Genomic DNA, 15,147 nt, shown 5'->3' on the forward strand with positions numbered 1-15,147 from the left:
TGGGACAACCCTGCTAGACCAAGCAGGTTGGATCAGATGACCCACTGTGGTCCCTTCCAACCTTATCCATTCTGTGACCTCCCCCTCAGAAGATCTGGGTGTACAGTTCCTGTGTGGCAAGGAGACCTGAGGATCTCCCATCCTCAGGAAGACACAACAGAGAGAGCTGTAGCCAACCCATGAAAAGCAGACACAGTGGACTTACAGCCACCAGCTGCAAACCCAGCACTCTGCATGAGCATGTACAGCCTCTGGTGAAGCTGGGCTGCTCCAGCTGGTTATGTCATGTCTGCATGGACCTCTGCCACACCTCTGGAACAGGCTGTGGATGTGGTTTCACGCCATAAAGTGCTTCCAGCCCTTTATCCAAAGCCCTGCAAACATCAGTACTTCCTTGTGTTTTTCACAAGTGGCACACAGGGCAGCCTCCCATGGCTTGATACAGCAATGCAGGGATAAGAGTCTGGCTAGCAACACCCTTTAGTGACATCAAGAAATGCTGAAGAGGAAAGAAAAAGGTGATTTCAATCCTGTTATGTTTCTTGGCCAACCTGCTTCCACTTGTTATTGTCAGGTTGCCAAAGATGCTGACAGAGCTCACTGGATCTGAAGTGACCTTTGCCCAGAGGATTTGATGATATTTGTGTGCCTGTATATGGAACAACTCTTAGTCTGCACAAAGGGAAGTGATGAAGAAACCTGATCCCGTAAATGCAGACCTGGGAAATAATAACCAAGGGATTTCATGAAACAAAAATCAACCCAAACAAGTTCTGATTTCTTTTTCTGACTGAAGTACTTTTTTCTTTTTCTTTTTTTTTTTTAATTACTCATAGGTTTTGCAAAATCTCTGCTTCTCTATTTCCTGATATTTCTTCAACAACTTGAAAGTTCTGATTAATTCTCTGGAAATATGTAACGTACGAAACATCCTCAGGATTCTTTTCCTTTCATCCCACATTTTGTACTATGTAGCCATTATTGGACAGCATTTTGCAATTTGATTGTCTTCACCAAAGCTTTTACAAAAATGTCCTTATTTGTTGCTGCTGAAAAAGCCCCTTGATGTTTTGATTAGTTTCTCCCTACGTGCCAATGAACTTGCAGCAACGTGTGGGTTTTTTTGCAGTTTTCTGGAAAATATAATATCCTGCCCTAGTTCACAAACTTTGACTCCCAAGAACTCATTTGGTCCCTGTTTGGTTTTTTGGTTTTGGTTTTTTGGGGTTTTGGGGGGGTTTTTGTTTTGTTTGGGTTTTGGTTTTGTTTTCTAATCTCTGGCTTTATTTAGTTTTTTATTGAAGTCCAGACACTTTTCCTCACCCAGAACTGACTTTCCATCTTGGTCCTGTCTAGTTTTTCCTGTTCAAGGATGTTTTTCTTATTTCCAAATGAAGGTTCCCTGTTCTACAGGTGAACCCTGTGCAGCCCAGAGGAATCTGTCCAAACTGCCAGCTCAGTAGAGCAAGGACACAAGGACAGATCAACATCATCTGCACCAGAGAATGGTCACAGCAGTGCCAGGACCACTTCTCAACGTGGCCTGCCAGCATCCTCCAACCACTTCCTAGGCACAGCCAAGGCATCAGACCAGGGACTCTTTACTGGCCAGGTTGGATGCAGGCACCCTGTTTTGGAAGCCAGGGAGAGAGTTTAAGAGTACAGACATTGCCAGATGGCTTCAGACAATGAGTCCTCAACAGATATACTCTTGGAGAACCAGTGGTGCCTTCTCAGAACCTGCTGCATTTGTTCAAACAAGAGCAAGGGTACTGGAGGCTGTTAAATATCCACACTGCTGAGTGCATCTTCATCCATCAGCAGAATGTGTGCCCATATGACTCTCTGAACAGGCCTGTGCGCACTGTTTGCAGGCGTTCCTCATTCAATTCCACTTTGGCATTTCAGACCCCTCCTCCCCATCCAGACACTCCCCATGCCAACAAAATCCCCCTCAGTGGGGTTGGCTGAACTGTGCCGAGTGACTACTGCTACTCAGGTGCTGGTCAATTCCCATTGAGAAGTAATGCTGAATTTAGCTCTAGGTGTTTTTTCCCAATTAAAACTAGCAGGTCTGTGTGCTTTCTGTATGGGGGAAGGGGGTGTGAAAAAATAGAGGAGCCCCATTCAATTGCACAAGCTTCATGAGCAATTAGCAACTCAGAGTGGAAAGAAATCATGAACCAAATCATAGGAAATGGCAACAGAGCTACAAAGATGACATCATAGTTTATTGGAATTATTTAAACATCTTAGACATATGTGCAAAGCTCAATGGAGAACTCCAATACTACATGCCAGTTAAAATTAGCTTTTCATTCAGGATCAAGTCAAATATCCTTCTGACTTCACACTGGAGTGCTATACACATCTTTTTATACATGGCATCTAAATAAAGCCTCTGTCACAATTAGCTGTGCTGAAACAACCTTGGATATCACATGATGATGCATATGCTTTAGCTGATGTGCATCCGGAGAGAAAGCTAACCAGAACCACAGGATATTTCAGCCCTCAGGGGGAGGGAAGTGAACAACTCTGCTGTGGAAAGTAGCTGGAAGTCATCCAGCTTCTCCAGGGCAGTCAGTCATGAATATCCTGCTTTGGCCACAGAGGGGTTGTGGAGGAAGCAGGCTCACAACAATTGGGAAAGGTTTGTAACCACAGGAGTCAAATGAATGAAGCCAAGAGACTGCCAAGTGATGCAATTCATGGGGAAAAGGGAAAAAAAAAAAAAAAAAAAGAAAAGAAAAAAAAAAGAGAGGGAAGAAAAAAATACCCAAACCCTCCTCAGCTCCTACACAGGAGCATTCATCATTCACTGTGACCTTCCAGGAATGTGCTGACAGACACAAAGCGTTCTGTGTGACATTGTGCCAGTGAACTGGAATGACTGTGCTCGCAGCATTGTTCCTAACAGCAGGGCACCATCTTCTGGAGGCTGCACAGGCTGGCCCCCCCCCCCCCCCGCCACTCCCGCGGCACTGCGGGCCGGGCTCGGGGAGATGATGCACCATCCCATTGAAAGCAATTCAGGACCTAAAAAAAACCCCAAAACAGTGTCCGGAGCTCATATTAAAACCAGCCGCTGCCTCAATTAGGCACAGGCGCCTGAGTGCCTGAGAGGGATGTTGGAAGCGGGGGTGGTGCTGTCTAGGATGGGATGGAGCTGGGGGGGACGTCCCAAAAACGTTGTGTTGTCAGAGCTGGCAGGCAGATACCTTTGTGCTGTTTGTCAGCAGAGCACAGCCACCGATGGACAGACAGAAAAGACAAAAAAAGTGTTATCATGGAACCATAGGAAGGTTTGTTTTGGAAGGGACCTACAAAGCCATCTAGTTAGCTAGCAAAATCACTCTGGCAGCAGAAGTGGAACAAGGTGGGATATGGTTGGGGTGTCTGAGGTTTTTCCTGCAGCTGTGGCTCTACTGGGACCTCACTGCCCTGGGTACTGCCAGTGGGGCTGCAGCAACACAGTGCTCACAGACACCGTGCTGCCAGGGCAGATTCTGCTTCCTCAGCAGCTGCACATGTGGCCTTGGAGGTTTAGAGGTCATATCAAGCCATGCTTAGTGCAGACCACAGTGTCACATTCTCCTGAAATAGCTCCAGGATCCTGTTCCCTTCCTTGTAAGTGAGGTAAACCTTATTCCCCAGTGATGAGCCAGGCAATAAGTCTCTGGTTTGGTTTCACCTCCAGTGGTATCTCTCAGACCCTCCTTGCAGAGTCCATTTTCTACCCTGTCTGGATGCTAACTCTGTACAATGTAGCTTTGCTTGAGTACAAGTAGAGTCAATTTGACTCTCCCCTGTGCAATGCTGTTGTCCAAACTGTTCAACTAATTTAATTTTAAAAATAAAAATATTGGCTTCATTTTACTCCTGCAAGTCTCTCAGGTCCCAAAACTCATGATGTCTGACATGCACACCTTGCTAGTCTGCTCTTATTAAAACAGACATCACATATTTTAGCTGAAGGACAAGTACTATGAACAGAAGGTTCTGGGCATCTGGGTATCTCCAGGAGCACAAGCTGCTCACCCTCAGTGAAGGGTAGCTGGGCAGCCAGAAGGTTTCACAAACCCTCCTTCTCTCTTATGTTTCCTGCAACCATTCCAGCACACCACATCATGAGAAGAGAGGGAGAGAAGGGGGAGTAATGCAGGGACATGTGGCATTAGGCTGCCCTTGGCATTGTTGTGTCTGCCTCATTGAGGATTTAAAGTGCCAGGCTGGTAATTCAGAGGATGCAGAACAGGAGGAAAGGGGAAAAAATCATTTGTGATTCTTGGGACAGAAGAAAAAAGCCAAAAATGTACATGGTATGACTCTTGGGATTGTCCTGTGCAGGGTCAGGAGCTGAACTTTGATGTGGGTCCCTTCCAGCTCAGGATATTCTCTGATTTTGTGATTGTGTGCTACCACTATAGACAGTGCAGCCTCAGCTGCACAACAGGCCTGGCTGGCCAGACCTTGTACTGAGAGGATCTGGCACAGTCAGGAAGAGTGGAGCCTACCCAGGATGAGGAACTGATGAGGGCAGCAAGGTCCTGAAGATCCTGGCCACAGCTGAGGTTGCACACTGGGAGATTCCCATGTGACTTGCTGGATTTCAATAAAACAGACTGGAGTGGGGTCATCTGAATGAGAAGAAATAAAACAAACTGTTACAAAAAAAAGTCACAAGAAGCTGTCTCCAGTGTGTCCTCCGCAAAGGCAGTGAGTCACCTGGCTGAAAGTGGGGAGAGAACTTGCTCAAATTATAGGAAAACAGAGACTGGAAAGGTAATGAGCCAGTGCAGGAGTAAGTGTAGGATTACAGGCCAGGGTCAGAGAGGTAGGATGTGGAAAAGCATTTGGAGGAATTAATAGTTGCTACAACCTATAAAAATAGAGTAGAAGATGCCAAGAAGTACTTACTCTTCTGTCCTTGCCTGAAGCTAGGACCAGGTAATGAAAGGTCAGCCAGGCAGAGATAAAGGATTTGCAACACCTTTGTGCAGCACTGTCACTGTAAGTCTGGGTGCTCAGGGATGTCCAGTATGCTTTAGACATGCATTTGGGTTTCTCACTTCGTGACCAAACATGCTGCTTCATTTCTCACAGTCCAGCTGCAGCCCTCAGAATCCCACTGCTGCCGTGGGCTGCAGTCACAAGGTTGTTCCCATGCCCCTCACTAGTTTGCTTCTTGGCATCCACTTCTGGGAACAGCCATCCATGTGCCCTGTGTGTCTGGGAGCATGTGATCCTGGGCAAGTCCTGTAGACCGTGCATGCTGCGGATCAGACGTGCTGGGAAAAGTTCCCAGGGACTTCCTCAGTAATTGCCCAGGGGTCTCTGAGAGTGTTTACTGGAAAATGGGGAGACAATCAGAGCCAACCTGTAAGGAAGCATAAGAGATAAGATCTAATCTAAGCTGTGGGTAACAGCCTGGCTAAACAGAGTAAAAGCTTACAGTTACAATTCCTTTAAGAGATTCACTTCCTTCTATTCTATGCCTGATGCAATAGCTGGCTTTTATGAGATGATCAGACAGAGTGCTCCAGTTACCTGAGGGAAGGCTTCACCTCCCACTGAGCGATGAAATGATAAGACCACCTGGTGTCAGATGCCATAATTTAACTGGTGGTAATTTGCACCAATGGATATCAAAGACACATCTGACTTGGTATCTGCAAAGGCAATGTTAATAAAGGTAATATGTGCCCACTATATAACTGTGGGTTATGGGGGTTTCTGGCAGCACAGCATCTGAAGGTCTATGAAATAGTGTTGTCATCCTGTGTGTGACGTTCATTCCTGGGTATCCCAAGTGTGTTGTGCTTACTATGTTCCATGACTAATTCCTCACAGTAAAAAGACAACAGAGTTGTGTCCAGCTTTCCAAAAAAAAGGCTGAATTCCCTCAACCTCTTCACTGATTTATGCTGAAGATCTAGAGAGCTGACACTTTAAGGACAAGGTTATGGTTATCACAATTTATCAGGAAAGCAGGACTACCACATTGTGGTAAGGAAATGAACACAATGTTTTCTCTATCATAAACTCAAAGCATATTGCTTTGAGTTTTGCCAATTTCTTTCTTCTAATTCCACACATATTGGGACATGGAAAATTTGGCGTGGAAAGGCTTTTAAGGAGGAAATTGCATCTTAAATTTTTTAATATATTTCCATAACTTCTAAGCTTTTCAAGAGCTCCTGATGAATTAGAGGATCTCAGTCCTGAGAGCTGAATTTAAACGACCATAAAAGGACTTAAATTTCAGATGATGGGTGCTCAGCCATTCTGAAATTCAGGCGTTATTACAATGTTTCCAGTTAAGCACCCAAAGTCATTAGTCACTTCTGAAAACCTTGGCATAGAGTAAAAGAAAAAATCTCCAACTGAGCTAACATCCTTCATGTACAGACTCATAAAACAAAAACTAGAAAAAATGTCCTAAAGCCCATGAGTGAGTCAATCTCATTCATTTTGACTGTGGTAAGCTGTAAATTATTTTTATTTAATAACAGCTAATACCTGGCTTTTATACAGCTGCTTGCTTCTATTTTTTTAATTTTTTTTATCAGTGGGCTATAAATGTATTATAATCTTGAAATGCAGCATCATGGAGCCATTAGCACAAGAACTTAGTCAGTGTAGACAGACCATCATAGCAAAAGAATCCAGCTAAACAAAGTATACACCAAAGTATTTGCTCCTTAGAAGACAATAGGAAACTTTAAACAGGCAAAAATTCCGATGCCTTTCTCACATATTATTCTTGAGAACACATTTTTCAGTCAGGTCAAAAGACAGTTGGGTTAGTATTTCTTTCTCTGGTTTCTTTTGGCTAGTCCTACCAATGAGGCTTTATCACAGACCCCAGTTTCAAGTTTTCTATCCTGTCCTGCAGACCAGAAAGGCAGGAGGTGCACCAGGAGTGCACAAAGCCTCCCAGGACTGCTTGCAGAGCAGTTGTTTAGGCATTAGCCCAAAGCTGTACCTGAAACAGCCCCCTGGCCCCTAAGCCCCAGCAACTGACTCAGCAGCCAAGGAACCAAAGTCATCCTCAGCACTGCCCTCAGCCTGGGGCATTTAAATATCCCAAAGTATTTCCTGGGACACCAGCAGTTTGACTGCAGGAGCTCATTCAGGATGCGATGGCTTCACATCCCTGCTGGCCAGACTTTTTCTGCCATGGAGCAACCACTGCCAGCCCAGTTATCATCTGCCTGCAGGACCTGACCAAGCAGAGGAGCAGCTTGGCAGGTGGGCCTTGCTCTGTCAAACGTGCAAGTTTCAGCCTTGCACCATCAGCACCAGTGCTGGGCAGTGACAAAAGAAGCCAAAGAGGTGGTGGTTGCCCAAGCACACACATTTCATCCAGCACAACAGGTCTGTGCCAGACCCATCACCCTGCAGCTTAGATAAGACTGAAGCCAAGCCTAAGCTGGACTGGGCTCCACTTCTCTTACCAGAACATTTTTGCTGTCTGTGGCCAAATTTTCTGAATGCTCTTGCACGGGGTTGAAAGTACATGTGAAACCAGGCTGGAGCTGCAAATGGAGCCAGTCCCCTGGCTCCTGTATGAGGGCCTTACAAAGGTCATTTTATGTGTATCATTGCAAAGTGATGCTATGCCGTGTGTCTGCACAAACCCAGTGCGTCTTTTCTCCGCCAAGACTGGTTGTTGGACAGGCTGAGGGTTGATTTAGGTGGGGCAGCCCCATCAGTTTTCAAGGGGTTAGTAAAGTCCTTGTGAAATCCTTGCAGTCGGCCTTGGGGCCACGAGCAGCTGTTCGGTTCCTGTCACAACCCCACAGCACAGGCTCCTGACAACAGAGAAGAGATGGGCATATTGGAGGGATCAGGTCCAGCACATCCCCATCTCATGTCCTTCTGAAATAGAAACAGGTCCTGATACTTGCATGAAAAACAGGCAGCTCATAAGGAAGGTAAAGATAAAACACACAGGAAGAGAGTGGAATTTGAAATGCTAAAGAGATGGATGCATCTCTTTAAAGAGAACAGAGAAATACATGATAGGCACCTAGCCACACAAAACACTCAAAGAAAGTGTCCTGGATAGATGCAGCCAATACATTTTGCTGGATATTTTGCTTTCTAGCCCAATCTTAGAAACCTGTGGTTGTGTGTTAATTTTATACATTCATTTAACAGTCAAACCAACCCTCTGTCTCATTTTCACCTAGTTTTAGAAGTTAGCATTTTATTTGGTTTGCAAATAAGATTTCCTTTTAAAGTAAAATAATTGTCAAGTCAACAACTGACAAATTGTCACGCAAAAAATTATAAAGCATTTTAAAGAGTTAAGGACTAAAATTTGTATTTGTAGTGCACAACATTAAAATAAACATTACCTTTTTATTCCTAAATGCAAAATATTAAATAGTCACATACAAAAAAAATGTTTCACCAAAGAAAGGAACACAAAAATTACTACTCTGCTCCTGAAAATAGGCAGGTCTTATATGACTTATGCGCTTACACCTCTTGAATTTAATAAGTCTTTGCTTACCCATATGGAAGGTCGTGCATGAGGTTATTACTCATACATACCAATCACTTTCACAGGTAAATCAGTAGGAGCTAGTTTGAAATTTTCCATAATTTTTTAAGTATGAATTTCAATCAAAGCATTATTTTCAGGAATGGTTATTGCTGTTACCTGCAGCATTGCCCACCAAATGCTCTCTTTGAAGGCAATGTTTAGAAATTTTCAACTAGTCAAAATTCTACCTCCCTGTTTGTCACAAGGACATTTTGGAAATGTTATCCCTAGGTCAACACTCATCTTGTTGCATTTTAATGAACAGTGTGAGCCCTCCTGATTTGCATAATAGCCAATGGTTTCAAATCCTGCCGGAGCTAACACCTTATTATCCCCTTTCATGAGAGTGCCTGGGTACCAGTGACCTGCACACCTCACTGTTGCCATTATTCAGGGGATGGCATAAGTGCTCAGAGCTTCTGAAAGCCAGCCTGCATTTAATAGGTAGCTAAAAATACATAGGCCCAGGCTGCTTACAAGCCAGAGCCCTTTAGCCTCCCACCCTGTCTATGTGCTGCTGTCTCCAGCTATTTCATTTTCTCCTCAGCAATAGGGGTTTGGAAGTGCTCTGATACAGAATGCATTGCTGTCACTTAGCAACCTTTGCCATGCTCCCTAAATGAAGTGTTTTATCAAGGAATTCATATAAATTTAGCATTTATAACCAAATCAGAGGGGTTTTCCCTCTGATAGTTAAAGTATAATAATTAAAGTTTAAAATAAACCTGTGAGGGCTTTGTCTCTGTGACAGAAATAGAAATTAGGAAAAACTGATCTAAAGTTCTGCTGTGAGTTACTGAGATTGCATTTACCTGGATTTAACCTTTTGCTTGCTTGTTGTGAGAGGACATTGCTGAGTTGGGATGCCTCCTGGGAACAATTGCCTTGGACATTGCCTCTTGCCAGAGCCTCCATCAAGTCTTCACTACACTTGAAGTTTAGTACAGTAAGAACAACTTTAGTGGGAGATTGCTTCCTGATATTTAATGTAACTTTTAAGTTGGATGAATTTTAGCATTATGGTTTATTCTCCCTTTTAATATAAATAATAATATTCTCAAGTATACATCAGAAAATTTGGAGCAGTACAAACACATGAGAAACTCTTTCAGGTTAACAACATGCACTTGGACTATGCAGCAATAATTTTTGCATATACCAAGCCACTGACTATTTAAAACTACAGGCCAGTAGCCTTGACCGGCTGGAAATGGCTCATCTGCTGAGCAGATTGTGGGTGCCAGTCATCTCCTTGCACCTCTTGGCACTCCACCAGCAATCAGCCCACCCTTGGCTGCCTGTCCCCTGGCTGATGGACAGTTCAGGGTGGGGAGGGACACCGAGGCAGGGATGCACATGGGTGGAGATACCTCATACTGTGGGTTTGGCAGCAGGGAGGGCCCAAGGGGACCACGGATCCTGGATACACAAACCAGGACTTCAGTGCTCAGCTTCCTCAGCAAGGGTCACGCTCCAGCTGTGACTGAAAGCCAGGAGCTGGCAAACCCCAAAGCTGTGAGGGTATCACTCCTGCTCTGCCCTCATCAGAGGAGGGGTCCCCACCCTGGGCTGAGAACTGCCTGGAGCAGCCTGGGAGGCACCGAGCAGGGGACACAGGTGTGTAAGGCTCCGGGAGTGATTTTTTCCCACAAGACAGCGCTAAAGAAGGAAATGAGAAGCGGCCTCTTTTGTGGCTGAGATTCACTCTGGAGGGCTGCTTCTTGCCTGCTGCTCCTATGTTGCAACACAGGAAATTTGCTTCTGCTAACACCTGGTGTTGTTTCAAACAGCCAGATGGTCCTAACCTCAGTCTCCGGTAATTGATGGCCTACTTGTCTAACCCTGTAACTATCTCTCGCTTTAGACACAGATGCTGCATCTCTCTAAATACTGTTCCACATTAAAACTTCCTACCTTCCTGTTTCACGTATCAATCAATGCAGTAATTCTTACAGAAACCAGCAGTGGCCTGTATAAACCAGGAGACAGTGGGTGTAAGCAAGGAGAGATAAAATTATGCAGGCTTAAATTACAAACTGGATGTGTGGTTTGAAGGATTTAGACTCACATTGCAAAATTAGCTGGGACATAACCAACAAGCAAACAGACATCAGGCACTGACCCCAAGAGCAAATGTTAGCTCACACAAGCCAGGATGCCCTGGTATGTACTGCTCTCTGTTACAGGGACTAATGCTAATTTGGTGCTTCTCTGCACCAGCCTAATCCACTGCTCATTTCCAGCAAATCCAAATAGCCTTATACTTGCAACACCTTTTTTTTTGGGTTTTTCTGGTAGATGGTTCTCTTCTTCTAGCTGGGCTCTACTTGTAGGTGGTCTGTTACCACATGATGATGATGAGGCATCCTACAGGCTACCACAGTATCAAAAGGCATTAGTCTTCATGAGTTTGAAGGCCAGAAGCTTTTACTTGACAAATTAGGATCTGCCCCGAGCTCCCTGCTTCCTCTCAATCCTTGTTCTGAGCAAACTGAAGGCTAACACCTGGGACCCTGACAACAGACTCAGGAAATGAAAGCTGATGTTGCTGAGGCTACCAAGATGTTCTGTTTCCTGACATTAAATGGAGACAGTATTCTTCCATCTCTCTTGCTCAGCAAGGATAAAACTTGACTGTCAGGTGTTCAGAAGCTGAGCCACTGCTGGTGGTTCAAATACCTTTCTTGCATGATCCTTCAGTTTCACATAGCAACATCTCTAGGCATTAAAGCCTTGCTTTCAGGGCATGCCTGGGACAGAGGAACTGCCATCATCCCCTCCTTTTGCATGGAGACATAAGGCACAAAGCACAGTGAAGGATTCACTGAGTCAACACAAGATTTCTGTGCCAGGGCATAGACTGTATCCAGTTCCTTACTTGCCTCCAGGTTTTTGCATTTGTATTTGTCCCTCCCTTTTGGGCAGGTGGTTTTGATCCCGCAATTTCTTTACACGTGGTATGTTACCATGCAGGTTCTCATCTGAATGCATTTATCCCATGCTCTCAAGTTCCCTGATGGACACCAGGAATGTCACTTTATAAGGTCTGCCCACAATTATATGATGATTGCTGTAAGAATAGTAAGTATAGTCAAGTATAGAATTGGGATGGCCGTAGTAAAATTGAGCTTACAGTTATGAGCTTTCATAAGACTTAGAAGCATAAGGTTCTTCTTCCCTCTGAGACCATGTAACTCCCTAATGTAGAACAAAATCCCAGGAGTACAGAGAGGGGTTGGGGGTGGAGAATCAGGAGGAGCAAACAGGGAAAGTGGCTTTTTCGTTTAGGCAGTTAAAAAACCCAGTAGATCAGATCAGCCACCCTTAAAACCACAGCCCTCATTTACAAGAATTTACTAGGTCAAAATAAATGGAAGTGATCCCATGCCAGTGATGTGCAGAAATGCAGTGCGGAGCAAGAGAAGAAATGAGCTTTGCAGAGAAGTGCAATACCTATGCAGGCTCTCAGGTTGTGCAGAGCGCATGAGAAAGCAAAGTGTGTGTGAACAGCTGAACTGCTCCCTAAGTCACTGCAACTCCAAACAATCTGTTACTGACACAAAACAATGTTTCTAAAAACCACCTCACCCCATCATAGTTTGAGAAATAGAAGTGTGTTCATTTCCATTCACACAATACATGGATCAGAAAAAAGTCCACAATACAGGGCACTGCATTTTTACACAATATCTGGATCCCTACAGGAAAGGTGTGGGATAATATGGAGCCTTCCTCTTTCTTTCCTCTCAGTACACTTCCAATAAAGCTGCTTCACTTTCTGAGCCTCCCACTTTTTGCTCCCAGCTGTTGTCTCTGCCAGCTTGAACTTGACAATTGAGAGGGGTAACTGGAAGGTCACATTTTAAGCATGATCAGTTGAATTTCTGCTTTCCCAATGTACTTATTTGCTCAGGGTTCTTTTTTTTGTTTTGTTTTGTTTTTTCTAAGCATTTCATTTTCCACACTTCATCTCTAAGAATCCTGTACGAACAAAGGTCTTCGATTTTTCTGGCCTTGTTGCAGAACTGCAGCTTCTCTAACACGTTGATATTGCACAGGCTCCCAGCAGACAGAGGCTCAAAGCAGCTCAGGACCAGAGAGTGCCTCCTCTTGAGACTGAGCTGAGCTACAGATGAACTGAAGCACCTCCTGAAGCCATAGGAAGAGCTCAGCTCATCTCAAAGCCTCTAGAAAGAGAGGTCCCAATATCTGATTACCAGTCAGCTGAGACATGCATGGGGAAAGGAACCACTGCCAGGCCCAAGCCCCAGACCTGGCTCTTCGCAGGTACAGCACAGACACGTCAGCGAAGCGTCAGGGCATGAGCCCCAGCCCTGGCACACAGTTGCCTGTGACCTCAGCCAGGGCCCCCAGCACTGACCCAGGCAAGGTCTGGGCACAGTGTGAGGGTCAGCAGAGGCCAGCAGAGCCCTGTGCAGTCCCCTGTGTGCAGGCAGGCAGCTGGACAGCGGCCAAGAGAGCCCGTTGGTGCGGGTGCCTAAAAGGATCCCTACCCTTTACTGGGCAGCAATTTATCTGCACAGACAGCCACGAGCTTGAAATATAAATAGTTGTATCTAGCAATGGGGAATGGAAACTGTCCTGGTCATTGGTTTTGATGTATTTATGGCTGGTTTTAACGTAAATCTGAGTTTTCACTGCCAACGGTCTAAGCCTGCTGAGAATTCTCTTCTTCCACCACCATATTTTGGCAAAAGTCAAAAACAAATACGTTCACATCTCCTACCTCTTTGCCTCCAATATTCTGAAGGGATGAAAGGGATCCTGAATTGGATGGAAATCTGTAGCACTCCCTATTCAGACTTCAGACTGCAATCATAGCTGTGCATATCTGAGCAACCATCCAGATGCTAATGGAGCTGATCCTGTGTCAGTAAGATTAGAGAAAGACCTCGACTGTTTAATTTTTGAATATTTATTGCCTATAACTTGAAGGGCCAGCACATACTGAGATAGCAGGGGAAATATCTTTTCTTGCCTGAGTTAACAGTAACGTTCTAAGATAAAGCTGTTATTTTAAAACTTGACTTATTTTCAGTTTTCACTAGTGTTTTTAACTGTCCTGAAAAGAAGGATGTTTATACAATTTTGCAAAGAAACATGAACTGTTCTACTCCATTTACATTTCTTTGTTCCAAAATGTATTCCTCTTGTTGAGATTCCAGCAGACAAGGAAAGCAGACATAGCGGTTACTTTCCAATGTGAAACTTAAAACCACAATCTCCTGCTCAGAAAACACAGAATGAGTCACAGGAAGGGGGCCACTTGCTTGCAAAACTCATTAAAAGCAAGGCAAGGCAAAATGGATTTCCTGTATCAATAAATAGATTGCTGGCAGTAGGCAGAACACCTGACAGTGCTGGAGGCTAAAAACCGGTCCAAGGGTAACCATTAGTAAAGTCAGATCAATTCTTCAGCTCAGAAACTCTATCTCTCCAGTACACAGTTTTCTTGGAATTAGTTGGCTTAATCCAGCAAAGTGTTTAAGAATATACATAAGTTTCAGCTCAGGGAGGGATGAGTTAAACACTTGCTAAAATAGGCTGGAAAATGATGATGTCTGTATTTATTCACTGAAGCAAGCTGTATTAACAGGATACATGCATGGTAGCACTGAGGTGCAGATAGTGCAGGTGAAAGCTTTGTTTCCCAAGTTCATGAAAAAATAATAAAGAATCCCTAGTCCTTACATAAGCTTAAAATTTAGCTGTAATTGCAACTTTGTTTTGCTGTTAGCAGTACTCCTTGGACACTTGAGCATAGAATTCCTTTTCTATGTTCAATGTTATTCTCTTCTGTCTGGCCTCCTTTTGTTCAATGTTATTCTCTTCTGTCTGGCAAATGAAGCCAAAAGGGCCTTCTGATGTCTTCTGTGCAGCACAGACACACAGGATCTCAGGCTGTGCTCTTAGGGGGCACAAGGCAGAGCTCAGTGCCTGACCCAGCACCACCCAGGGTCAGCACAGGGGTAGGAACAAGAAAGTGCTTTTTAGCCACTTGTTCTGGTTTTGTTCCCTTTCTCTAGTTCCCCTTAGGAAAAAACTTAATTCTCATTTTACCTTTATTTTTCTCCCTCACTTCCCAATAGCTGGAAAGGTCTCAATGAAGGTCTCTTCCCACAGCATCCAACAGCTGTAATTCCTCAGCACCGTCTCGGCTCCCATTTACAAGTAGCCCTTTGATTGCATATTTCCAAAATGCTACTAAACACAATGAGGGGCTGTATTTTACTGCAAGCATAAGAGTGAGACTACCTGAGGTCATGGCACAGTGAGTATATTCCCTTCACCAGTGTACTTTGCTGGAGTGTTATGAAAAGAAAGAAAAAAAATAAACACAAAACAAAGAAAACTAAGAGCAACCCTCAGACTTCACCTTTTCATGCATTCATAAAAGAGCTGCAAGTTACACTAGTGGTATTTTTAGGCACTAGCTCTTAGCATCAACCATCTTCTGACTCTGGCAATGAACTATCCTGAGGTACTTGATGGCACATGCAATGCATATTGAATTAAGGTTATTTATAAGGATGAAAATGTAGCATTCAGGAAATATTTCCTACATTTCC

The sequence above is a fragment of the Geospiza fortis genome, unplaced genomic scaffold (assembly GCF_000277835.1).
Source record: "Geospiza fortis unplaced genomic scaffold, GeoFor_1.0 scaffold81, whole genome shotgun sequence".
Classification (NCBI taxonomy): domain Eukaryota; kingdom Metazoa; phylum Chordata; class Aves; order Passeriformes; family Thraupidae; genus Geospiza; species Geospiza fortis.